At 38.4% G+C, this 19,328-nt stretch overlaps 1 protein-coding gene and 1 pseudogene across 4 annotated transcripts in view; one reads left to right on the plus strand and one right to left on the minus strand.

Annotated features, from left to right (window-relative positions):
- FBXO11 (F-box protein 11) overlaps window positions 1-19,328 on the plus strand; it is a 102,032-nt gene that overhangs the window by 5,166 nt on the left and 77,538 nt on the right. The gene's annotated exons all lie outside the window — the stretch shown is intronic.
- Window positions 17,460-17,883, minus strand: LOC102144562 (ubiquitin-ribosomal protein eS31 fusion protein-like; annotated as a pseudogene).

A 19,328-nucleotide genomic window follows, 5' to 3' on the forward strand; every position in this document is an offset into this window, starting at 1 on the left:
CCATCTCAGAAAAAATAAAATTAAAAAAAATAATTGGCCGGGCGCGGTGGCTCAAGCCTGTAATCCCAGCACTTTGGGAGGCCGAGACGGGCGGATCACGAGGTCAGGAGATCGAGACCATCCTGGCTAACCCGGTGAAACCCCGTCTCTAGTAAAAAATACAAAAAAATAGCCGGGCGAGGTGGCGGGTGCCTGTAGTCCCAGCTACTCGGGAGGCTGAGGCAGGAGAATGGTGTAAACCCGGGAGGCGGAGCTTGCAGTGAGCCGAGATCCGGCCACTGCACTCCAGTCTCGGCGACAGAGCAAGACTCCGTCTCAAAAAAAAAAAAAAAATTACTTCGAACTGAGATTGCACCACTGCACTCCAACCTGGGTGATAGAATGAGACTCCATCTCAAAAAATAAATAGTAAATAAAATACAATTGATTACTTTGAATAGGTAATATTTCCACATAGTTTAAAATTCAAAAGGCCCTTTTGTACACCTGTCTCCAGCTACTAAATTCTCCTACCTGGAATCTAGTAACTGTTACTGGTTTCTCATTTATTACCTTTTAATGAAAGATGAATTTGGGTTCTAGAAATAATCTTGACATGGGAGTTTTTGAAAATAGATGTAATTTTTTTTCTAGTTATTGGAAAAGTCACAGGACTGTTTTGAAGTGCTGTAAATTTAATTATGATATTTATAGTTCAAGAAATTTGATGAATGCATTAATAGATTCTGCTATTCATTTCTACTCTGAACTAATCTTGTAGAATAAAAACCTAGTCTGTCTAATCCCATATTTCTTACCTATGATAATGGAATTACAGGGTTTTTTAAAAACTGAAATCATTCAGTACATATACTATTACATAAAATATTCCTAGTGGGGAGATATATATTTACTTTTTTCTTGGTACTGTACTAATGAGGAATGAGCTATGTATTTATAATATGCAGAGCAGCCAGGACGCTCCTTGCTGTTGTAGTCAGGAATGCTAGTTATACTTTCTGTGGCATTGTTCTAGCTCGTGATGTTTTACCTTCATGGATCCTCTGCAGTCTTAATAGAGGAGTTCTGGACAAGGAACATGATTTTTCCTGTTTTAGGAAGTAAGTACTGTGGGGTACTACTCTCTCATCTGGTGGCTAACCCTTCCAAATGTATCCCATGAGAGGAGACAGTGCCACTCAACCTTTTGGGGGCAGGAAGTATGGGAGCTGTAAAAACAGCCTATTTTTTCAAAGTTTGGAACTTACTTGAGGGATAGAAATAGTGTTGCTGTTAGTGTTAAAGTTATGCTGATCAGGCCTAAGAGCTCTCCTTATCCTGCTTTTCTCCCTTTACTGGAAATTCTGAGAAACCCAAGGAAAGACCAACCAGCTTGGAGACCTACTAGTAAGGCAAGGAACCACAAGTAGTTCCTGATCTGTTAGTGAGAACCCCTGGTTTGAGTATTTTCTCAAGTTCCCCCACCGCCATTTGTTTTAACTTTGAAAATAACCAGTCTACAGTAATGAGCTGTTTCAACATGTGGTCTCTTACTGTCCCCCTATTTATCCCTGATATTAAAGTTACTCTTATTTTGTGTCTATCTTGTCCCACTTATCTTTGAAGTATTATTCTGTTGTAGACCTTCCAGTTCACTAATTTATCAGACCTTTGAAATACATTCTTATCTTCCACAGAATTCTAGTATGTGACTTTGTTGGTGAGGTATTCCCCAAATTGCAGTTGCTACCTTCTGAAAATAAAATTATGAAGATACACTATAAAGAATGAGATAGTATAATGTAAAGAGCTCAGAGTTAAAGCTAGCTAGATCTGGGTTCTAATCCTGACTACACATCTGATCAGCTATTTAACATTTGGTGAGTAGTGTTAACCTCTCTGAGCCTTACTTTGTAATCTTTCAAGTGGGGATAACACCTGCCTTATAGAACATTTGTAAGGATGAGAGTTAGTGAAGTACCTAGCACATGATTGGTATTTAATAAATGATAGGTCTTATAAAAAAAAAAAAAGGATTGTATCAGCTGTATATAAAATTAAACCCAATAGATAAAATTCAATCTGTATGACTTGTTATAACCTCAGAGAAACTGATTTGTTTAACCCTTATACCAATTCTATAAGGTAGATTTTATTTATTTTTTAATAAATGAAGAAGTAGAGGCTCAGCTATGCAACAATGAAGATGCATAGTAAGTAGCAAAAAAGAATTTCAGAATTGATTTGTATCACCTAATCTTTCTGTAAACAAGGGAAAATACCAAAATACATTTGGCAGAATGCCTGTATAACTTTCAGGGGATGCAATAACCTGGCCCTTGAAGCAGATCTGTCCCCTACCCTATTCCATCTGTCCTATTGGAGATGGCTACACTAGTCTGATGCTATAGATTGTTCACTTACCTGGTTTCACATTTTTCAAGTAATCTTCTGATTATAATTTTACCTCTCATGTAGATTTGTCTCAAGATGAGACTGTATTGATTGACCAGCGTGTTTTTCCAGTGTGTTGATGAGATCATTAATCACTCATTATACAAAAAAGGGTAGATTTCCCCTGAATTACTCATAAGTTATGAATAAAGGGTATTAACTGGTTTTAGCTCATGGTTATAGGCTGGACTATTTCAGGAGGGGAAAAATGTGAGTTAAATTAGTTTTAGACTTCAGTGGCGATTTTGACTGGTTTGTGGACTAAATATTCTTTTCTCACCGTAGTTTGGTGTGTTTGTTTATATGTGTAGCTTGGAGTTTTTATATATGTTTGTTGAACACAAGAAATGTGCTTAAACTTAATCCTTAGAAAATAGAGAAATGAAACCAACTAACTTCCTTTACATGATTTATTTCAGTTGAAGGCAGATATCAAAAATATTTATTTTACTTTGAAAATGAATGCATTAATTGCATTTAAAACATTTTTAAACACCCCAAATAAGATAGCATGTTAAAGCAAGTATGAGTTCAATATGTTAATTGCTTGCTCTCGCAGTTTCTAAAAACCCAGTTGTTAAATGTTTTGTTCTTTTTAACAAATGGAAGATCATGGGGCTATGTTCAAAAAGGGGAGAAAATTGTTTTCTTCCATATGGTGACTAAACCTTAAAAAACATTAAGGAATACTTTCACATCTCATGAGAGAAGAGGTGTCATTCATCCTTTTTTGTGTGTGAAGAGAGCTTTTCTATTTTCTCATGCTTAGAAATTATTTGAAGGCTAGAAATGGAGTAAGAATATGTACTTTTAGTTATTTTTCTGATAATAGTAATAATCTCATTTTTGCTGTTTTTCCCTAGTGAACGACACTCCTTTTCCAGATGGTTGAGTTGAACTGGGGCAAAATCTTTGTTGGAAGTTTTTCTTTTTCTTTTCTTTTCCTTTTTTTTTTTTTGGTTTGAGACACAATCTCACCCTGTCACCCAGACTGGAGTGCAATGGTATAATCTTGGCTCACTGCAGCCTCTGCCTCCTGGGTTCAAGTGATTCTCCTGCCTCAGCCTCCTGAGTAGCTGGGATTACAGGTGCACACCACCACGCCTGGCTAATTTTTGCATTTTTAGTAGAGACGGAGTTTCACCATGTTGGCAAGCTGGTCTCAAACTCCTGACGTGAAGTGATTTGCCCGCCTCAGCCTCCCGAAATGTTGGGATTACAAGCGTGAGCCACCTTACCTGACCAGAAGTTTTTCTTTGGTGTGAAATTAACTGGCCACTATGTGGGTTTGACTTTTGATATTGGTGTCTTTGGTACCGTAGTATAACCAACTGACTTGAATCAGTTTAGCCTTTGCTGATTTGCCAACTCTACTTGGGTTTAGATACAGTAATTCTTTTTTATAGCCAAGCATTGATTTTTCTATCTTGCATCCATGGTATATAACATACTGTATATAAGAACATGTGGCTTTATGAGATTCTAACACTTAGGAGGAAAGGGGATGGGGAAGAGGAAGAGCATATAACTATTTTTTATTCCCTTGTTATATTTTGAGATGGACAACATTGGTATGTAAGTCACTAGTTATTGTTTCTTCCCACATAATTGATCATAACTTTTTGAAAAAAGAAAAAAACAAGTTTTAAAGAGAATTAGAAGTGAATAAAATTTAACCAATGAAAAGTAGTTTTTCCAGACTTCTATCATAGTAAAGAAGAAAGATCAAAGATTTGTTGAAAGAAATACAAGTTGGAGTAAGGCATTGTATTTTGAAAGCTAGTGTTTTTAGCAAAGTGTTCTTATGGTAAAGGAAATTACGGACTCGCTCACTTTTTTTCATATAAGGTCAACAATACATAAAAGAAGCCACTAAAGTACTTCACAGTTGTGTATGAATGACTGATACTTTCATAATTCTCTGAAAGATATTTGCATTTTTAAGAGACTGATTATGATAATTTGTCAAATTTTGGTATTTTAGGCCAAGTAAAAGGGGGAAGCGAAGTCAAACAATTGGGCTGGGCATGGTGGCTCACACCTGTAATCCTAGCACTTTTTGGGAGGCCGGGTGGGGTGGATTGCTTGAGCCCAGGAGTTTGAGACCAGCCTGGGCAACATGGCGAAACCCTGTCTCTACAAAAAATACAAAATTAGCTGGGGGGTGGTGACCCATGCCTGTAGTCCCAGCTACTCAGGAGGTTGAGGTGAGAGGACCACCTGAGTCCAGGGAGGTCAAGGCTGGAGTGAACTGTGATCAAGCCACTACACTCCATCCTGGGTGACAGTTTTAAGACCCAGACTCAAAAGAAAGAAAGAAAGAAACAATTTGGAGAAAGACTTTTCCAGTAGGAGTGATGCTTCAGAGGCAAATAAGGTATTGGGGAGGGGGAAGGTAGAGCAGGGGGAGAGTAGAGGATTCCTGCAAGAATCACTTAATGTTACATGTTTATTTCTTTTCCTGATCTTTTTCTGACTTTTAAATTTTTCTCTTGAAGTTTTACTTTTTAAAAAATACTCAAAAGACTAATTTTGGGTTGAGGATTGTGAGGGAGAGAAGTAGAGTATGTATGGATCGCTTGCTTTAGCAACAGTTGTTTGAATTAGAAACAGTCTGTAGTTTTTAGAAAATAAATGGCTATATACATTTAAAACTATATAGTTACAGCCGGGCATGGTGGCTCACGCCTGCAATCCCAGCACTTTGGGAGGCCAAGGTGGGTGGATCACGAGGTGAGGAGTTTGAGACCAGCCTGGCCAACATGGTAAAACCCCGTCTCTACTAAAAATACAAAAATTATCCGGGTGTGGTGGCAGGCACCTGTAATCCCAGCTACTCGGGAGGTTGAGGCAGGAGAATCGGCTGAAAACGGAAGGCAGGGGTTGCAGTGAGCCCAGATAGTGCCACTGCACTCCAGCCTGGGTAAAAGAGCGAAAACTCTGTCTCAAAAGCAACAACAGATCTATATAGTTATTTAAATTGTGGGAATAATTTCTATTAATCTTCTTTAAGCTTTTAATTGAAATATATAAGTTCACAAATCATCAGTGTACAGCTTACTTTTCATGAAGTAAACACATCTGTGTAACCAAAACACCTAGAGCAAGGAATAAAACACTACCAGTAACCCAGAAGTGTCCCCCTTGAAGGGCCTTCCTAGACACTACTCCCAACCCCATCTTTCTGATTGCTTGGATTACCTGTACCTGTTTCTGAACTTTATGTAAATGTAACCCCCCAGTATGTACTCCTGTGTGTCTGACAGAATTCTCCCTTAATATTTGTTGTGAGCTTCATCCATATTGTTGCTTGTATCATTAGTTTTTTTCATTATTCATTCTTGTTGCTGTTTAATATTATATTGTATGAGTATGCTACAACTGATGGACATAGGATTGTTTTTGTATTTGGCTGTCAGGAGTAGTGCTACTGTGAGCATTCCTTTTTTTTTAAATTTAATTTTTCTGCATTTTTTTCTTTGCATATGTGAGCATTCTTACACACTTGCCACATTCTGTATGAGTTTTATACCTCAGCATATACCATTGCTGATATTTTCTCAAAGACAGAATTTCTATTTACTTTACAAGAAATGGAAACTAAAACAACTTTAAGGCATATGACTATGGCATATCATAGTTATGTTACTAAAATAATCAACTGGTAATTATTTTATTTTAAATATTGGTGTTTTTCTTGAGTCTCTTGGTATCCTTTAACAGTTCAGTCTTGAGGCTTACAGTGTTAACCTTTTCCACAAAATACAGAGGAGGAGACTGTCATGTTCTTTTCCATTTTCATTTTTTGCAGATGGCCATATTTGTTATTAAAACATGCCAGGTTATTGTAAAAACTGTTTTTGTGCTAAAATTTTTTATCCACAGATTTGATTCATTTAAACTTTGGACAAATAAACATTTAATAGTTCTTTTAATTTTAAGTGTTTGCAAATAGACAGTCAAAATCTAAGGAACTTTTTTCCCACTAGTCAGAAAGTTTGTTCACTAACTTGATATCACTTTGATTTCCCACCAAAGATTGTAGGTTGGGTTGCTTTGAGGAGGGGAAGACATCTTTTTTGTATTTAAGAATTTAAAACAGTACTGTGGACTTTAATATGTGATTCTGGGCCTTCATTCCGAAAACTTGCTTCCTTTTGCTGCTGAAGTGGTGATAAGTAATTTTGTTTCTCCACTTAAGTGTGGAACCTGTTTCTTACTCCTTTAAAGCTTATCTCTTTAACTCTTATGAAAATATTTTGCCATTATTTGGACAGTTCTTTCATTTTTAGTTTCCTCGTATTCTTGACTACCCTTTATTGTTTTACAGTAAGCTTATTTTAAAATTGTGAAACTTTCACAGAAAAGTGGGGGCACATTTTGCTTTTAGAGATGTTTTTCTGGTCCTTGACTGCACCTTTCCATTCCTGGTGTATAGGAGGAAGGTGAAAAAGTGCCTTTGCCCAGCATCCTTGATAAGTTCTTCAAGTGAAAGCTTGTACTAAAGTGCTAGTGGTATATAAACTTGTATTCCTCGTGATACAAATATCCCCTGAGAATGACAGATGGGGCTCTGTTCATCAGGAACTACTTACTTGAAATTGATGATATAGTAGCCTTAGATAGCAAAGGAGGAACATTTCATTATTTCACATTTGCTCTTTCAGCACTTAACCAGTCCAGTGTTAATGCTAACAGTTGATCTCTTCCACAAAAAGCAGTGTGGAGGAGACTGCCCTTGTTTTCCATTTTCTTTTTTCAACACATAGCCACATTTGGTAAATGTTACCATTTACTGAACATTATCCCTAAGTTTGGGGATAAGGAGCCTGAGCTTCAGGGTGACTTTTATGTCTTCCGTTTTTCCAGAGTGGTTTCTTAATCTTATTTCTTTTTTTTTTTGAGACGGAGTCTGGCTCTGTCGCCCAGGCTGGAGTGCAGTGGCCGGATCTCAGCTCACTGCAAGCTCCGCCTCCCGGGTTCCCGCCATTCTCCTGTCTCAGCCTCCCGAGTAGCTGGGACTATAGGCGCCTGCCACCTCGCCCGGCTAGTTTTTTTTGTATTTTTTAGTAGAGACGGGGTTTCACCGGGTTAGCCAGGATGGTCTCGATCTCCTGACCTCGTGATCCGCCCGTCTCGGCCTCCCAAAGTGCTGGGATTATAGGCGTGAGCCACCGCGCCCGGCATCTTCTTAATCTTATTTCTAAATGAGAGGATTTTTTAATAAGATGACTTCTGAGATGCTCTAAAATTCTTTATCATTTGGGTTGCCAGCGTAAATCAGCAAGGTTTGAATTTGTTAGCTTGTTACCACACAAACGTAGTTCTTGCCCTTGTGGAACTTAAAATTAAGAAACTGAGTTTAAATAAAATTTGAAATTAGTATGAAGTGCAAGTGAGCTTGTTGGTTTTATTTTCATTGTCTTCTGGTTTATTTTTCTTCTAAGAAGTAGAAATCAACTTTTATATTGAATAGATTCATAATTTATCTCCTGAGCCAGCCCATGTTTTTCTGCCTGATTAAGATACATACATATTTCTAAGGATAGAGATACATAGATCTGTCTGTCCTCATATCTCCAGTATGTGTATATATATGCACATACACAATGTTTTATAAACACTGAAGTTTCATTTGTAACCTTAGCCTTAGACTTTTTGCAAGACCAGCAGAGTATGTTAAAAGAATTTTCTGTGAAATGTTAATAAGATGAAGGCTTGTTATGACCCCCAAAGTCTGGTATATGTTCTGTCATTTGTTTACTTATTTTATTCATTTTTTTTTTTGAGAAAGAGTCTCACTCTGTCATCCAGGCTCAAGTGCAGTGGTGCAACGTTGACTCACTGCAACCTCCACCTCCTGGGTTCAAGCAGTTCTCGTGCCTCAGCCTCCCGAGTAGCTGGGATTACAGGCGCATGTCACCAAGGCTGGTTCACTTTTTTGTATTTTTAGTAGAGATAGGGTTTTACCATGTGGGCCAGGCTGGCAGTTATTTAGTGAATTACCTTTGGACCACACTTCAAAAGTTGTTACAGCCTAGCGATTATGTTATAGCATTTTAATGTAAGTGACTTAAAAAAAAAAGTCTAGATAAGAAAGTTAACTGCAGAGTTGCGGTAATTAATCTTGTTTTTGTGGTATTAGCTTTTTTCATTATATTCATTGTTTTGGCTGTTATATTCATTGTTTTAGCCGTGTATCTAGAAATTGAAGGTAGGAGGACAGGTTTAAATTATACCTTGCTAGAATCTAAGCACCTCAGTTGCAAAGATAAAATAACACTTTGTTTCCTCATAAGCATGTTTAATCCCACATAGCAAGTAGTAGTTGTAACTCCCAGGATGCCTTTATGAATCTTTCTGATTCTGCATTGCAGCATGTCACAGGAAACCTGTACTCTATTTCTGCATCATGTGAGAACCTTGTAGCTGAAATATCTAGAGTTGAAAAACTGGGCTGGAAGATCTGGATATAGGGAGCTCGACCAGAGTCTGTAAAGTTAAGTCCCTGGTTTTAGGGGGCTAGGAAAGTGTTACGTACCAATCAAAGACATGCGTTAATAACAGATTCAATGAAACTGGGAATATATACCCTTTTGGGTGAAATGTCTAAAAATTTTTGGTGAAATGTTAACTAGTGTCTTGGGATGGTGGTGGTGAGTTGATTTTTGTTATTGTTTTACATTTCTTTGCTTTTCAAATACTGCTTATGGAATCTACAGGGAGGGAGTCTTTGTGACATTGTCTTTGGCAGTGATTTCATGGATGTAACACCTAAAGGATAGGCAACAAAAGTAAAAATAGACAAGTGAGACATCAAACTACAGAACTTCTACACAGCAAAGGAAACAGTCAACAAAGTGAAAGGACATCCTATGAAATGGGAGAAAATATTTGCAAACCATATATCTGATAAGGAGTTAATCTCCAAAATATTTAAGGAACTTCGGCAACTTAGTGGCAGAAAAACTAATAACCTATTTGAAAATGAACTAAAAACTTCAATAGACATTCTCCAGAGAAGACGTACAGATGGTATATGGAAGCAGGTATATGGAAAAAGCCTCAACATCATTAATCATCAGGGAAATGCAAATAAAAACCACAATGAGGTATCTTCTCACCCCTATTAGGATGACTGTTAAAAAAAAAACACAAAAGACAAGTGTTGGTGAAGATAGGGAGAATCTGAACACCTTACACACTGTTGGTAGAAATGCAAAAAGGTGTAACTATTATGGAAAACAGTGTGGAGGTCCTCAAAAAATTAAAAGTAGAACTACCGTATGATCCAGCAATTCCACTTCCAAGTATTTATTCAAAAGAAATGAAATCAGGAACTTGAAGAAATATTAGCACTCCAATGTTTATAATAGCACTATTCACAATAGCCAAGATGTGGAAACAGCCGACAACATGTCCATTGACAGTTGAAGAAATAAAATGTGGCATATAAATACAATGGAATATTATTCGTTCTTAAGGAATTCTGCAATGAAATAAGCCAATCACAGACAAATATTGCATGATTTCACTTAAATGAAGTTATCAAAAATAGTCAAATTTATAGAATCAAAGAGTCGAATCGTGGTTGCCGGGGCCAAAGGGAGGGGAGGGGGAAATGGGGAGTTACTAGTCAGCAGGCATGAAATTTCAGTTAAGCAGGATGAATAAGTTCCGCTGTACAATATTGTACCTATGGTCAACAGTACTGTATCGTACACTTAAATATTTGTTAAGAAGGTAGTATTCATGTATGAGAATAAAGTAAAACTAAAAAGTAATAATTTGGCAGTGGCTCATGCCTGTAATCCCAGCATGTTGAGAAGCAGAGGCAGGAGGATCGCTTGAGCCCAGGAGTTTGATACTAGTCTGAGCAACATAGGGAGACTCTGTCTCTACAAAAAAATTAAAAAACAAAAATCCCAGTGTGGTGGCACATGCCTGTGGTTCCAACTGCTGAGGAGGCTGAGATAGGAGGATCACTTAAGCTCTAGAGGTCAAGGCTTCAGTTAGTTATGATAGCACCACCGCATTCCAGCCTGAGCAGTAGAGCCAAGACCCTGTCTCAATAATAATAATAATAATTTTCTTTTTTTTTTTAGACGAGGTCTTGCTCTGTCGCCCAGACTGGAGCTCAGTGGCACAGTCTTGGCTCACTGAAATCTCTGCCTCCTGAGTTCAAGCAGTCTCCTGCCTCAGCCTCCCACGTAGTTGGGATTATAGACGCCTACCATCGTGTCCAGTTAATTTTTTGTATTTTTAGTAGAGATGGGGTTTCGTCATGTTGGCCAGTCTGGTCTCAAACTCCTGACCTCAGGTGATCCACCCACCTCAGTCTCCCAAGTACTGGGATTGCAGGCATGAGCCACTATGCCCTGCCAATAATTTTATAATTCTGGTTGTGATGTGAACTCATACTATTTGATTGATGACACAGTCCATATGTAGGGCACTTGAAATTTGAATAAAAGCTAAAATGTTACATATTTTTAATGCTGGAAGTGTGCTTTAAGTGCTTATTAATTTATAGACATTTGTATTTTTATTCACAGGAACTTTAGGATGATAATTGACTGTTATTTCTAGTAAATGAGGATAACTGATAATCAGGAAGTCAGTTCAGAATTAAAATTAGGCCATGCGCTGTGGCTCGTGCGTGCAGTCCTAGCATTTTGGGAGGATGAGGTGAGAGGGTCCCTTAAGACCGGGAGTTCAAGACCAGCCTACCAACATACTGAGATCCTGTCTCTGAAATAAATAAATAAATTAAATAAATAAATAAAATTCACCTGGCCTGGGGTGGCATGTACCTGTAGTCCTAGCTACTCAGGAGATTGAGGCAGGAGGATTGTTTGAGCCCAGGAAGTTGATATTTGGGACTCTGAACCAGTGATTCTGTCTTTCCAGGATAAGTTTGTGACTATAGCATAAAATTCCTTTTGCATCAGATAATTTGATTATGGTAGTAAATACGTACAAATATTTTGCTCACATGCCTGCTGAATGATGGAAGATGGAAAATTTAGTGTGCAAATGAACTGGATAATTAGAAAAGAGGAATTTATTGTTGATTGCAACAGGTGGCTATTTTTTCTGAAGGTACCCTAGTGGTGTGGACTCACATCTGTTTAATAATTTTATGTGGGGAATATTTTCTGTTCGTAAAACTTGAGATTACCTGTGAAGAAATTAGTGACTGTCAGTTTATTAAGTGTTGAAACAGATTGCTAAGGGAAATAATTTCATCATTATTGGCTAAAAAAGAAAAAAAACACCTCTTACTTTCTAAGAGGATTTCTAAGAAGAACGTGTTTGGGAATAAATAGGAACCATTTTTTAAAAAATGTAAGACTTTGAAACGTAAATTTAGTTCTTAGATTTTTAATCGACTCATCTCACATTCACTTGATTAGTTGTCTGGCCATCTTACAGGCTTCTTATATACCTAAACCAAGAGAAAACAAGTGTTTTCCTGAGAAAGCATACTAAAAAACCTTCATTAAATGAGATCAACTAAATTTTGTTGCTTTTTTTTTTTTTTTTTAGTAGAAGCTACTGATGTGGTTAAGGAAAAATCAGTAAGTATAGATTCTAGGGAGCAGTCTACATGGTTTTATGAAGAGCCGATCACAGATGTATTTAATGTATTTGTCTGAAACAGTGACTTTTAGTAGCTGAAGAAGGAACAAGAACAACATAACTGGATTTAAACAAAGCTTTTGTTTTTTCATGAAGCAGTCATATTGGTGTTGTGTCAGTTGGGGGAAATTTTTAAAAGTTATGTTATATGGAAACTATAACTTACTAAAAAATAGCGCTAGCCATTTGCACATAGACACTTAGTGAATGATTGTTTTCCTTCATCTTTCTTCTCTAGTCCAAGGTGTGTTCATATAATTACTTATTTACATTATTGAGCATATTAAATATGTTCATAGATGATTTAAAACTGGGTGAGGTTAAGTACTCAACCAAGAACAAATCAAATTACTTTGAATAACCTGTTAGAAAAAAAAAGCCGATGTGTTTTAATCTGTGTGGAAACAAAAAAAAAATGAGCAGACTCTTCAAACTAGCTAGCTAGGACCAAATATAGCAGATAGGGGCTACAGTTGAGGTTCTGAAGTGTGTGTGGTGGGGGTGCATGGGTGTGTGTGAACACATGATACTGTATCATAGCAATAAGATTTGTAAAACATTGCAATGGCTGAAAAACTGTCTAATAGGAAATTTAAAATGTTATTCCAATAAGAGGAACAAGCCTAAAAGTAAGTTAACCTTTCAGAGTGGTTGAAAGTAATTTTTAAAAGAAAAAGGTTGCTCAGCTATTTTTTTTGTATTATATACTCAAAAGATAGCTAAAGAAAATGAATTTAAATTATTAGACTGACAAAGAACTTCTGGTAAATTCTAAAATGGGGCACTAAAGAAGATTATATCCTTTCTTTTTTGGTGTCAGCTTAGTTTAGATACTTTAAAATTATCTTGGAGATGTTAAGTAAACTAGTCAGGAATGGTATTATAGAATGTTTGAAATAGAAGGAACCATTGTCCCAATTCTTGAGGTTTGTTCAAAGTGATGTTTGGATTTAGAGCCCAAGTCTCCAGATTCCCAGTCAGTAATGATAATGTTACCTGTTCTTGTTCCAAAACTGTATCATCATCCTAGTCATTTTTCATTTTAGTGAATTGTTGGACCTGTTGATCTGTTTATGGTTCCAAGGGATAGATGGGAGCATGGAATACTCTCTCAAAATAAATGTGTAAGTGCCAAGTGAGCAGTATAGATCATGAGTGCCTGGCACCCTAGAAAATTTTAATTAAGTGAATTAAAGAATACAGATATTTGTATCTTTTATTTTTTAGGGTTCCCCCCCTCAGATAAGTTCTTACTCTGTCGCCCAGCAGGAACACAGTGGCACAGTCATTGCTCTCTGCAGCCTCGAACCGCCAGGCTCAAGAGATCATTTTGCCTCATCTGCCCCAGTAGCTAGGACTACAGGTGTGTTCCACCAAGCCCGCTAATTGGCTTTTTTGAGACAAAGTCTGTTATTCAGGCTGGAATGCAGTAGCACAATCTCGGTTCGTTGCAACCTCTGCTTCCCAGGCTCAAGTGATCCTCCTGCCTCAGTCCCCCAGGTAGCTGGGACTACAGGCATGTGCCACCACACCCGGCTAATTTTTGTATTTTTTGTAAAGACAAGATTTCACCATGTTGTCCAGACTGGCCTTGAACTCCTGGGCTCCAGCAATTCACCCACCTCAGCCTCCCAAAGTGCTGGGATTACAAGCATGAGCCACCATGCCTAGCCCCACAAATCCTTTTATAGAGCCAGGGTCTTGCTTTGTCTCCTAGGTTGGTCTTGAACTCTTGACCTTAAGCGATCCTTCCACCTCAGCCTCACGAAGTGCTGGGATTACAGGTGTGAGCCACCGGCACAGGACATAGAATTTAAGGGGGAAAGCCAGTTATTTTGTTTTCCCTGTTCTTTCATTCCCCCGAGGTAACTCTTAACTGTTCTTTTGTGTTGGTTCTTTTGGGGGGAAAAAATAATAATTTTTTTTTTTGAGATGGGGTCTCATCGCCACCCCCCACACCCCCCCCTTTTTTTTTTGGAGACAGAGTTCCGCTCTTGTTGCCCAGGCTGGAGTGCAATGGCACAATCTCAGCTCACCGCAAACTCCACCTTCCTGGGTTCAAGTGATTCTCCTGCCTTAGCCTCCCGAGTTGCTGGGATTACAGGTATGCGCCACCACGCCCATGTAAGTTTGTATTTTTAGTAGAGATGGGGTCCTCCATGTTGGTCAGGCAGGTCTTGAACTCCCAACCTCAGTTGATCTGCTCACCTCGGTCTCCCAAAGTGCTGGGATTACAGGCATGAGCCACTGTGCCTGGCTTTGTCGCTCTTTTACCCAGACTAGAGTGTAGTGGCTTGATCACAGCTTACTGTAGCCTCAACCTCTGCCTCTCGATTAGCTGGGACCACCGGCATGTGCCACCATGCTCAGTTAATTGTTACTTTTTTTTGTAGAGACGGGTCTCACTGTGTTGCACAGGCTTTTTCTTTTTAATTTTTTAAATGCATGTGAATATAAACACACTTTTTTTCGTTAAAAACAAACCACACTGTATGTATTGTTTTGTAACCTAAGTTTCATTTTTTGCTTAGAGATACCCTGAGCATTTTTCTGTATCTGTATAAATAGAGGATGACCTCATTCTTTTTTATAGTTGCAGAGTAGTCTTTTACATGAATGTACCACAATGTATTAAATATTCATCTATTAACATTTAAATTCTTTTATGCTGTTATAGAACTGCAGCAAACAACCCTATACAAATATCTTTACATGTTTATGTCACAATTTTAGTAGAAAGATTCATTTTTTTATTTTTTTTGAGACAGAGTCTCCTTCTGTCGCCCATGCTGGAGTGCAGTGGCGCAAGCTCAGCTCACTGCAACCTCTGCCTCCCGGGTTCAAGTGATTCTGCCTCAGCATCCTGAGTAGCTGGGATTACAGGCACACGCCACCATGCCCGGCTAATTTTTGTATTTTTAGTAGAGACGGGGGTTTTACCATGTTGGTCAGGCTGGTCTTGATCTCCTGACCTTGTGATCTGCCCACCTTGGCCTCCCAAAGTGCTGGGATTACAGGCGTAAGGCACCATGCCCGGTGAGAGATTCACTTTTGCAAAAGATTCACTTTTTTAAAGTGGGTTATTTGGTCAAAGGGTTTTTCTGTTTTTAAGCTTTATTGAAGTATAATTGATACATTTTAAAATGCATGTTTAATGTATACATTTTGATGATTTGGAGGGATATTTGCAGTTTAAAGTTTGGTAAATATTGCTGAATTTGTTTTCAAAGAAAGGTTGCATAATTTATAATCCCATCATTAGTGCATGAGGTTAACTGTTGAATGAATGAATACATGAGATACTTGAGAGTAACGTGGCAACTAGTCTTAGGGCTGAAATGATTTGGAAGGACTGTTCAGAGATAGTGGGGGTACTTAAACTATTATCTTGAGGAACGAGTATGCCACAGATAGAGGAACATAGGGGAAAAAGGATATTCTTAGTGAGACGGAATGGGGCAAAGGCCTTGGAAGATTTACCAGGACAGAATTTTTACTCTGTTGTCATACTCTGTTCGTCTCTTGGTTCACTTTATGTTAGCATTTCTTTGGTTGGGGAGGGGAAAGGAACTAGGCACTCTCTTGTCTTCAAGGCTTTACCACCTGTGGAACAATCTATTCCAAGTCTTTTATGCTTTGACTGTTTTTCTTTTACAAGATTCTTCCTTAGACAGACTTATCTACGCATTGTTTGTTTGTTTTTGTTTTTTTTTTTTTTTTTTTGAGACTGAGTCTCCTCCTGTTGCCCAGGCTGGAGTGCAGTGGTGTGAGCTCGGCTCACTGCAGCCTCTACCTCCCGGGTTCAAGCGTTTCTCATGCCTCAGCTTCCCAAGTAGCTGGGATTACAGGCATGCACCACCACGGCCTTGGTAGAGACAGGGTTTGCCATGTTGGCCAGACTGGTCTCGAACTCCTGACCTGTGATTTACCCACCTCGGCCTCCCAAAGTGCTGGGATTACAGGCATGAGCCACAGCACCTGGCCTACACATTGTTCTTGAGTGAGCCATATGCTGTACTACTGCAGTTTTTTTTTTTGACACTATAGTAAAACTGTGAACTCAGTGGTTGCTTGACTTCAGTATCTGATCACTTCTTTTATGTGTCTTTTGTCTTCTTGATAGCTTTTCCATATCCCAGCCTCAGGTGCTTGCTGTCATTTATAGTTGTTGTTAGGCCCATTTATGCTTATTGAAGAATTACCAGTTAATATTTATTTGATAATGTTTTATATAGTAAGCTCATCTGTTCACTGTCCTGAATGCTTTCTTTATAGTACTGTTTGGTAATGAAGTTTTTATATTCTTACCAGAATGTATTTCCTCATTAATAGATGTCTGATAATCAGTATATGGACTTATAATGCACAATAGAAGTGATGTATAATTCATGTATTATGCGTAACAAGAATCTGTTTTACAGTAAACTTCTGTTTACTGAATTTAATTCACAAGAGTTAGTAATTGGCAACCTTAGGATTAGAATCCATGTTTTTCTGATTAAACAGCCAGAATGATATTTTAATTACTATAATGCATCAATAATCATCTCCCATGTAAAAGCTTTTAAAAAATACTTCAAAAATATCTGAAGTTACACTATAAGGAACAGCCATCAGGATGGTGCTGTGAGTTTTAGCTTTGAGATTCTCTATCTCTTCAAAGACAGCAATGATAAACATACACACAATTAATAATCATACTTTTAGAATGAATGTAGATGCATAAATCTGCATCTTCTCTAGAAATCATAAAGAAGAAAAATCTATCAACCTCTGTTTTCAGTGAACTGAAAGACGTATGTAAACTCCAGATTATGTTTTTTGAAGACTATCAAAAACATCAGAAAAGGGACAGAAGCTATTAGTTTAAATATACTTATTGACAGTAAGAGGTTCATGTTGAAGTTCAGAAGGTAAATCTCTTGTTTGTAATGACGGGTTGGTGGCAGAAGTGCCTGATTATATTCAGAAAAGAGAAAGTAGAGCTGTACACATGTGTACACAGAGCCACATGTACAGGAACCAGCTTTTCTCTGTATTTTAAAAAAATTTTTATTTATTTATTTTTTGAGACGGAGTCTTGCTCTGTCACCCAGGCTGGAGTGCAATGAATGGCACGATCTCGGCCCACTGCAACTTCTGCCACCCGGGTTCAAGTGATTCTCCTATCTCAGCCTGCCAAGTAGCTGGGATTATAGGTGTGCATCACAAAGCCCGGCTAACTTTTTTATTTTTAGCAGAGATGGATTTTTACCATGTTGGCCAGGCTGGTCTCGAACTCCTGACCTCATGATCCACCCCCACCCACCTCAGCCTCCCAAAGTGCTGGGATTACAGGCGTGAGCCACCGTGCCTGGCCAAAAAATTTATTAATTCATACACAATTACTTGTCTTCTGGTTTGTTGAAGCAATAAGCCAGACATTTGCCACAATAATATCTATCAAAGTGGCTTGCTATAAACATTCCAGCACCACATTCATCTGAAGGGCACTCCCGACTAAGGCGACTAATTTTACCATTCTCATCCACCTTACGGTGTTTAAGGACAACCAACTTAACCTTCTTTCTCTTGTGCTTATTCTTCTTGGGAGTCGTATAAGACTTCTTCTTTAATGCCACCACAAAGTCTCAACACAAGAGTAGACTACTTTTGAATGTTGTAGTTAAAGTACTTTCATCTTCCAGTTGCTTGCCATCAAACATCAGTCTTTGCTGATCCGTACAGACTTCTTCCTTATCCTGGATCTTCCTTTTCATTTTCTGTTGCATCCAAGGGTTCAGTCTTGAGGGTGGCGGTCTTACCCATAGGGTTTTTACAAAATCTGCATTTTGGTGGCGGCTCTGAGGTAGAGTGAAAGAGAGAGATGAGTTAGATTAGACAGGAGAAGGCAATGCACAGGGCACTGGTCGCAGAGTAGCAGAAGAGCACACACTCCCTCTATTATTTATAGCATCAAAGGAGTAGAGAGTATTTGGACTGTGAAACCTGTATTTCCTTCCCTTGCCACTCCTGGGAATCTATGTAAATAGCTGCTTCAGAAAAATTCAGTTTATTCTGTTATGCAAAATACGAAAGAAGCTGATATGGCAGCAGAACTTCCCAAGCACAAAAAACAGTCATTAGTGAATTGTTGCTGCAGAGCAGATGAAAATTGTGACCCAGCATTTCACCATCTATTTTTTAGACTTGAGTAAAGCTTGTAAATAGTTCTACAAAAGAAGATTACAAAGCAGGAAAGGTAAGAACTCAGAAAAGAGATGGCAGGGCAACAGGAGGAGATAAAATGTGAGTTGAGGGAACTTGGGAAAGAAGTAGAAGAAAGCAAAAGGCTGGGCATGGGGGCTCACACCTCTAATCCCAGCACTTTGGGAGGCTGTGACAGGGAGATCGCTTGAGCTCAGGAGTTCGAAACCAGCCTAGACAACATGGCAAAACCCTGTCTCTAAAAAAAGTACATAATTAGCCAGGTATAGTGGCTCGCATCTGCAGTCCCAGCTACTTGGGAGTCTGAGGTGGGAAGAGGGCTTGAGCCCAATAGGCGGAGGTTGCAGTAAGCCAAAATTGCACCACTGCACGTGAGCCTGGGCAACAGAGGGGAGACCCTGTCTCAAAAAATAGTACAGAAATGCAGGTGAAATAAGGAGCACAAGAAGCAGACTAGCCCCAAGGAAAACATAGTAAGAGACACAGGGATTTTAAAAAATGGAAATAATTTTTTTTTTAAGTTTTAGAAAATACAGTAGATCCAACAAACTTAGAATTGAAACCCCTATAGAAGAAAACCAAAACATGACAACAAAACAAGTGGTTACAAACACAATTGAAGAAAAACTAACTGAGATGAAATTTACATATTGAAAGGGCATCTGTGGCAGGGAAAACTGACCAGAAAGATCGTAAAGATTCCTTTCAACAGCCAGAAACCTTCCTGACTACCCCACTCCAAGTTCTCTGTAAGACATTAAAATCTGGCCGGCCTTAGAATTCTCCACAACGTTCAACCCCAGTCGAACAAGGAAGAGATAAGGAAGTAAAGTGCTGGCTAAAGATTTTATATCCAGTCACATTGTTCTTAAGGAACAAAGAGTACTCAGAGAATATTGTTTATGTGAGCCCTTCTTGAGGAAAATACTAGAGTATAAACTTCAGCTGACAGACGTGGGGAAATGATTGGTGTGTAAGTAGTGAATTTATATATAGACATAAAGACTAAAATGTGGGCTGGGCGTGGAGGCTCACACGTGTAATCC

The sequence above is a fragment of the Macaca fascicularis genome, chromosome 13, assembly GCF_037993035.2.
Source record: "Macaca fascicularis isolate 582-1 chromosome 13, T2T-MFA8v1.1".
In the NCBI taxonomy this organism is placed as follows: Eukaryota; Metazoa; Chordata; class Mammalia; order Primates; family Cercopithecidae; genus Macaca; species Macaca fascicularis.